Consider the following 9,345-nt stretch of genomic DNA (forward strand, 5'->3'; position numbering starts at 1 on the left):
TTACCTTTACTTTTCAGCATTGTCAGTGTTGCCTAGTGAGAACACCATTCTCTGATTTGTTAAGGGTCGACTTTAAGTCTTCTTGATGCTGCTTTCTTCCTGTTTTCTTCTGCCACAGCTATAGCCTTTCATTCAAACGAAACATCATAGCCCTTACAAGCCTTTTCTGCCTAAGTAGCTAAATGTTTGATTCCACGTGTAGCCATGCCAACACACATTGACTACACCAACACATGTTGATGACACCCAGGCTTCAATTTGAAACAGGCGTTTACTTCTGAAAAAGGAGGAATACCCTTCTTTTTTAGACAGGCATTTATTTAAACCCAGTTTCATTTTGCACATTTACTGTAAGGGAGAGAGGTAGTTTTATTTTTAATTCACTTTTATTGGTAAACAACACAGATGTCAATGTCATACCCCAATATCTTGAAACCTTTTTATAGTGTCATATCAACTTCTACATCTCCAGTGATTCAACAGAACCAGTGAATTCCTATTTAATCATTACGTAAACTTTGACACATACTTAACTCGCCATTATTTAGTGTTCAATCAGAAAATGACGATGCTACAGGGGTTGATGCACTTGTAACTGAGTCAACAATTCAAAATCTGGTCACTTAGTTCTGAAAAGACTATAGATAGCTGAAATTCTTGTACAGTACTGGTCATAATGCATGAGTATCACATAGCACTAGCTTTCATTAATGATTTCATCATCTGTGAGGATAATGCTCATTAATACTTATGCCAAGTAGTATCCAATGACTCCATGAAACTGTAGCTATAACATATAAGCATAAGCTCATCCCAAACTTAGCCTTACATGTGACTTGTACACATATGTCTATATTTCCACTTCATTATGTCATAGTCATAATCATTTCCAAGAGTTTCTATCAGAAAGTGCATTGCACTCTTGCTCATACATAAACACACTTTCTGAAGTCTTGTATACACCTGTAATAAACCAGGACATATACATATTAAAGCATTACACACTCACTACAGTCCACAATAGCAGCACACAATATAGATATTACGCTCTGCAAAAGTGACATAAAACCATTCAAATACTTTGAAAGCATACTTGCAATGGCTGACATAAAATGCAAATGATTACACTTCATGATGTGTAGTATATGAACAGATACAGTGTTGTAGTTTATATGAACAGATACAATGTTGTTATAGACAGTACCTCAATCTTTTAGTTTTAGTGCACACATAAAATAAGGACATGTGCTCTGCTGTTTACTCTAAAATTTTTCCTCCCGGAAAACATATATCATTCTTTGATAGATGCGGAATGGAACTGATGCGCTCACTACAAAGGGTCTGGATTTAATTTTTGATGAATGGCCCCATTCCAACAGCTAAATTTTTCTAACACTTCAGTGTCCTTTAATGCTGTACAGGTCGTACTTCTCGCCGAATCTTTAGTACGATTTACTTTGCTGATCAATTGCTTTTTTCAAGGGGTCTTTCGACATATGTTTTGCAACCACTTCTGTAGCCACAACCAACCTACATTTAATTGAAAAGATTTTATTAGTGTATAAATTGCAGCAAAAACATACAATAGTCAATTCTGCGTATTTCTCTGTGTTCAAACATGATCTTCTACAAGTATGTAATTCAATTGATGATTTATCATTATTAATATTGATGGAGGAAAATCTTTTTTTGTGTTATAGGTTAGGATGGTGTTGACTGCTGCAAGCTAACTATAGTATTAAAAGAAAGTTAGGTGTTGTTATGAAGATGCTAATAATGCTGCTAGTGAGTTGTGTAGGCTTTCTAACAGGCACTACTGATGTCAGATTAGTCTATAAGCAAGTCAGGATCAACATCTATGTTGCTTTTCTGGCACCTTTTAGTTAGATAATGCTTCAAACTCACTGATACCCAACTAGCTACAGCGCTAGATCTCATAAGCACGTCATCATCACAAGCTATACAAGGAGCGGCCATTTTGATAATGTAAAAATTGTGTGACTATTGATGACAGTATCTCAATCATTATTCTGACTGGTCATGTCTAATTCTGGACTCCAGAACAAAATTAATGTGGACAATGTACCAGACCCTCAACCCAAATCACTATAAGTGGGGATGGTATGACGTGCGAGACTACAGTTATTTGCATCTGTGTTTGAACATTTGCATATATTAAGCTAACAGTATCATTTTAATGCATGTATAATAAAATGACAACACATATTTCACTAATAAAAGACATCACTATCATTATCTTAGAATTGTTACACTATTAAAGCACACAGCTATAGCTGTGCTGGTATACAGTTTGTAAACTTTGTTGTATTCTTTACTACACTAAGTAATATACAATTATGTATATGTCAAGTAACTCTTATGTATACCATTGTAGATGAACCATAGAAGTATACACACTTTATACAGAACTTGTATATTTGCTGTAAACTCGTGTATCGCCTGTATTCTTAAACATGTACTTAAGTGAACTTAGTCTCAAAAATTTATAAGAGTCAACAAGGACTCTAAAGTTCAAGTTTCGACATCAGCATCAATTGCACTAGTATCTAAAATATATACAATTATATGAATTTTATTTCTATTTGTGGCCACTGACCTGTACTCTTCACGGCCCAAGATGGATCACCTGATGAAACTGGTGATGTTCATGGGCTTCCTGCAATTTGTTCCTTCTTTTGAACTAAGCCTAACACCGGAAACTGCTTGCTTTCAAGCCTCTTCTTTAATGAGACCATAAAATCATTCAATTCTGTGAAAATAGCATTAGAATTATTGTAACTATACAAGTAGCACACTTCAAAAATGCCATGGCAACCTATGTTTTGTAATATTTTTTGGAATTGATGTGTCATCAGATTCCTGTCATATAATTTACATTAAATTGTTTCCAGTCTCTTTCCGATTCACTTTTTCTAACTACTGCAGCCCTTTTTTGAAATTTCTTAATATGCTGTGATTTTCCAGCTCTGCCTCTGAATGAGCTGAATGAGTTAAAGCAGACAATGTTCACCTTATTTCCCAAATATTGGTATAATCAAGCAGAGTTCGCGGCCAAAGTTTGGAACTAATGTACCAATGCAATAGGACAATTGTGTAAATGACTTCAGCAACAATAATCACTTCTTCATTAAATGAACACACACAGCCGGAATTACTAAATTCTTAAATCTATAAAGACTTTCATTGAATGTCAGGATTGTCCTTGCTTCCTCAGATACAATGGACCTGGAGAAAGTAGCGCAGCTTGCTGACAAGATGGTGGAAGTGGCTACACCACAAATTCACTCTGCTACTCAGATTTCCAGGACTCCTGAGATAGACACACTACGCTCAGAAATCCTAGAGGTGAAGCAGATCGTAGCTTTCCTGCAGTCCTTCAATAAGCCACGACACCCTTCCTCCCGAGGAAACACACCTCGTTCCAGTCGTGCTTCTTCTGATTTACTCTCTCATGGCGTGATCTATACTTTCTTTGTTCAGCTTGTAGCTTGTAGCAATTATAATCAATAACTGTTTTGGTACATGTAATTAACATATTCACGCATTCACACATCTACTTATTCTAGACTTTAATTTATCTCTATTTAATTACTCACATCTTCACTATCTTTTCATACAATTATGGTTTATGTCTATATGCGTCACATGATCACATATTATAAAAAGACTCTACACACATCACTCCTGTCTTTTATCAATTTTGGTTCTTACTATAACTCTCCCCTAGATTATACAATTTATGATATCTCAGTAATCGTTATACTCAAGTAGTTAATAGTTAAACTACATTGGTGACCCGGACAAACCTGAATCTCTGCCATGGCTGAGGACGAAGCTCCTACCGCTCATATATATCCTACTACCGCTGCTGTCTCTCCGAAGCTTCCTCCCTTTTGGCCATCCGATCCACTTGTTTGGTTTGCTCAGGTGGACGCTCAATTCAGTACTCGGAACATCACCTCTGAGAAGACTATGTTCAACTATGTTGTTGCATCTCTTGCACCTGAGTTTGCTCAAGAGGTGAGAGACGTCATTCTGAAACCTCCAGATTCTCAACCTTACTCAGCTCTGAAGAGTGCTTTGGTTGAACGTACAGCGGCTTCTGAGCAATGTCGACTCCATCAACTGTTCAATGCAGAAGAGATTTGTGACCGTAAACCAAGCCAACTCAAGCGACGTATGCAGCATCTTCTGGGGAATAATGCAAGCTTGACAGATGCCTCTTTCCTTCGTGAGCAATACAATGTGTATACAAGAAATGTAAGTGTTACTTGTCATACCGTATAGTGATTAATTTTCAGTGGTTGAAAATTTCTACTGAAACCAGAAATGACTTTAGAGTAAAACTTCGTTGGCTTTATGATTGACTAGACAAAAATTAATTGATCTGATGTCTTCATTAGTATCTGCAGGACTGATAGTATTAAAAAGAGGTCCCCTGGTCCTATAGGGTCTGGAAAAGATTCTTTAGAAGGTGAACACTGTTATCAAGGCCATTCATGCATGTTATCATGTTATTAATAATTTATTGTGGTCATGGCTATCTTCAGAATGAATTTTCATCATAATTAATTTTCGTTCGGATTTAATAGCAATGAAAGAGACGAAAGTAAGCACCAGTCAAAAAATACCCGCTATATGGTACAAATATACCATGGATCAGGAAAATTTTACAGTTAAAAAATTTTCACCATGTTACTAAGTGGCTAAATTTTACACTTGAAAATTTAAACATCGTGAATAATTATAGTGAGTTATAATTAAACACGTAGACCTGAATGCAGCTGCACATTACCCAGAGCTTATGATTGATTATGGCTTTGCTTTGATATTTTAAATCAATTCACAACCTTCCAGACCAAAGGGGATCCCTTTCTACTGTTATTTCCTTCGATGTAATAAGGGAAATGAACAAGGCAGTAGTAAAAGTCCATCTTCGTTAGTATTATTACTCATTTTAAGCCCACTGGTTTGTAATTTTGCACTACTACGGTTTAATTTGAAGTGTGCTTAATTTTCACCACCTATCATCCTGGCGAAAATTAAACATGCGAATATTACACTGGTAAAAATAAATGTACACGAAAATTTCCCGATCTATGGTATATCACACAACACCTGGGTGAAATCAATTATAGCATGACCTGGTGGCTATGCCCCCAGGTTGTAAAGAGGTTGTTTTTTTACTTACCATGCTTGCGTATGTGGGTACTAAGTGGTTGAATGTTCATTCTGTCATCCTGTCCAAACAGTTTAATTGATTTTACAAAATACATGTATATCTTTTTGTTTAAGCACTCTAGAGCTATATGTCTTCTTCTATATTTCTTCTTCTTGCAGTGTATAGTCTAGTGTAGAGTTTTTACCATGAGTTTGATGAGACTGGTAGTGATGAGACTGAGGGAATGGGAGACAGGACAGAAAGCACATGGGTATTGGTAGTGACTATTGTGTCTGAATTTTAATGAAGACTAATGTGAAATTGACATACATGTATATGTACATGTACCTTGACAAGGACATGGACCAATTAGTAAGTAGTGTACAAAGAGCAGGGAGACAGAGAGACAGGGAGATAGGTACATGTATGTACTTACTACCAGGACTAGATAATTATTTACAATGACTTATTTACAATGAATATGTCGCTTACATTCCACAGTGACAATCATTCTTGTCTGAGTGAGTACTAGAGAGACAAATATGAGAGCAGAGGGAGTACCTTGAGGTGAGGGAGAGTAAGACAGAAAGAGTTGGATGTTACAGGTCAATTAGGGAGAGAGTACATGAGTGACAACCGTACTAACGGTAAATTATTATGTGCCTTTCGTTGTTAAGCGCCAAGTTCTCATAATGTGCCTAGCTCAATGTAGCTCATATCATGGTTTTGTTAAGATTAGGAGTCCAAGCAATATCAGTTGAAGCAGTAGGAGTCCAGACACTTTTTATAAGCATTGTGGCCACAAACCAAACTGTCAAAAGAGTATTCTTCACCACCCGCCATTGTATGTGTTAAGCCAGCAAAGTAATTAATTAATTATTATTGTAAGCCACACTTAGTGTATTTAAAGAGCAAGATAGAGTAGGCTTTTACAGCAAATTCGTAAAGTAACAGGAAGAGGATTTTTAACGACCGAAAAAATTAGTAATAATATTCCTACTCTCGTGACATAAATTCTACTCTACATTGCAAGGTGATTTGTGAACTCTTTCATAATAATATTAAGAGTACAATGTAGAGTAGAATTTGCAGCACGAGAGTAGGATTTTCATTTCCTATTTTCGTTGTTCAAAATCCAATTTGTCCTTATTTCTGTTACTGTTTTACGAATTCAGTCTAGAATTCTACTCTATCTTGTTTTTTAAAATTTCTATCTTCTGGATGTTGACCTTTCTTTTTTTTTAAAAAAATTGATTGAAGAGTCACAAAAGCACCAGGATCATCCTGTCTTAATATTGGCTATATTATTAGATCTATGCTAAACACCCCCAATTCCTTTTCTGTTTGTTGCTTAGAAAATGGCGTCTTGTGACGTTAAGCTCTAAGCCGCCTTAACTGATAAATATTCAATGATAGATGGAGTTTTGATAATATAAATCGATTCTAATTGATGCCCTCCACTGAATAAAGGGCTGAATCGGAGGTAAATACTGTACATTGTACAGTATGTTCACGCATTTGTGTACTAATTGTATTTTGATGCATATTGGTGTCCTTATGCTGTTTGAAAGTTCAAGCTGATGTTGGTTGCAATTTTCTACGTAATGACAAATTTGATTAAGTAAAAAGCATTTTTTGTAAAATCATGGACTAATTTAGCCCACGATTTATTTTGAAATTGGTGCCAAAATAAGTATAAGTTTTTGACATTATTCCCTGAACCCTAGCTGATTGATACATATTGATGTGTGTAGGCTATGTAGTAAATTTGAGCGGTTTGTAACTAAAAATTTTGGGTTATGAGCATTTTATAAATTAGCGGTAGCAAATTTTTTATTACATTTTCTTATACATATTGATGTTTTAACTTCCAATGCTAATAATTATGTTGCAAAATCTTATTAATTTTTCTGTGCCTAATAATTGACTCCTACCCTTTGTCCAAGTATTATTATATTATTCTGATATGATAATAATAGAACTGTCTTCTACGTTGTATTTCATTAAATTTTTTACTGCTGCCTATAAATTGTGAGCTGGATTGGATTGAAATTTGATTCATTAAAGTTACTAAAAATCCTGGCCAAAGTCCATGTATTAAAGTACAAGTTCCCTGGCCAAATATGGCCTATATTAGAAAAAGACAGTTCTAAATTTTTCTGATACAGGTACATGTACTTACGTAGTGTATAAAGTTTTGAGCTGGTTTTGATCAAAATGTAACTTTTTAATGAATTTTTGAAGTTGCTAAAAGATCTTGCCAAGTTATATAGTGTACAGGGTCTGTGACCGAATTTTACTATAATTGAAACAGGAATTTTTATTTCTTGATACTGTATATATATACATGTACATGTACTTACATGTATGTCACGCATAAATTTTGAGCTAGTTTGCATCAAAATTTTATTCTTTTGCATTTTTAAAGTTGCTGATACATCTTGTCCTTAAGTTTTTGTGTATAGTACATTGTCTCTGGGTAAACTTTCCCAGAATTGAAAAAGATAATATTTCGTTTTTCTTAAACATGTACATGTATTTATGTATTATAAATGCTAAGCTCATTTTGATGATAGTTGGTTCTAACGACCTGGGGCATACCCCCCAGCAATAATAGCTAATGAATAATAATTATCTACAGCACATGATCAATCACATGTTGAATTTATAGTGCCAGGAGGAAAGAAACCAATACAGGCCAGTATGTAGCCCAGTTGTTAGATAATAATCATAGGCCTTGTATATCTAGTGTGAGCACACATGTAACTATGCAAGCCATATTGGTAGCAACAGCATTTTATGGCAGGCAGGGTGGTGAGAGTTTGGCCATTCAAAATGTTTTAACCCCCAGTTCAAGACCGGACTGCCTAGCATGCTGTTGACCACAAATTTCATGCTAACAGATTAACTGTAAAAGTTTTTATCGTGTCACAAGTTATGATATGGTGAATCTGAATTGTGAACAGTGGGTTGAGTGTTAGTTGCTACGTAGATAGCCTGGAAAGAAGTCTAGGCAGGTAAAGACTAGAAGCATCAACCGGCTGTGGCCAACACTGTGACATCTGACTATCGACAAGACTTGGGCATTGTGTCCTCTCTTACACTAAATGTCACTTTATTTAATCTCTCAATGAAATGTTATGGAGCTGTACTTTTCATATTAAATGTTCATATCATAGATTTTACTCTTGATTTAATTAGAATTTTCTTGTCTCTTTTTACAGTAATTTCACTTCAAATTTACCTTTTCTTTTTCCCTTTTTTCCTTCTTCTCTAACTATTTATGTTTATTAGTAAGTTATAGTTCTGTTACTATTGTAATAAAAGTTTGAAATTTAAAGGTATAGCTTTGTTTCTTAGACATCTTCTTAGAGTGGCAGGACATTCTTTTCTGTTTTACTGGGTTATTTTGGTTGTTGGTGTGTTTTCTGTCTTTTCAGACCAAGGCTGAGTACAGAGTCAAAATTTGTGTGCAGGCTAACAGATGGATTTAGATTTATTTTACTATTTTAATGGTCTTTTCAAACAATGTCAATCGATGGCTCATGCTCGCCCCTTCAATGTTTACTTTGACCCTAGTTATTAAAATTGTTTATTGCCTTTACTTTGTCCAGAGAGTTCTTCATTCCTTTATTTTTTCCATCCCTTGACATTAATCATATTTCTTTAAAAGATGACAGTAACACCAATAGTAATTTTTCATGTAATTTTAAAATTTATCATGCACGAATTAAAATATAACATACTAGAGTATGCCACTCACTTCCGGTCACCGTCTACTTTCAGATGCTGTTTTCAGCTTTCATGTATTTTATCTACTGGAAGTATGGTATCTTTAGAAACTGCAAAGGCTCTAGTTTTATGTGGTACGATTCATCAAAATGCTTCGCCTTTCTTGCAAAGCTATAGCACGGTAAAAGTAAAATTCGAACCCATGAACTTTTGCTTGCACCTCATGGAATTTCGTATACAAAGTACTGCTCCTGAGAGAACAAGCCCTCTGAAATTTGTGTTGTACCTAAGTAACCTTCTATCCTTAGTGAAGCTATAACAGCAGTAAAGACATCTCTTCTTCCGTCACAAATCTGGAAAATGTTAAAAATTTTAAGGTGTTAAGGTACTTTTGGATGAAATTTTAATATTTTTTTAATTGCTGCCATTTT

This window comes from Amphimedon queenslandica, unplaced genomic scaffold, assembly GCF_000090795.2.
Source record: "Amphimedon queenslandica unplaced genomic scaffold, v1.1 AMPQUscaffold_13357, whole genome shotgun sequence".
NCBI classification, from domain to species: domain Eukaryota; kingdom Metazoa; phylum Porifera; class Demospongiae; order Haplosclerida; family Niphatidae; genus Amphimedon; species Amphimedon queenslandica.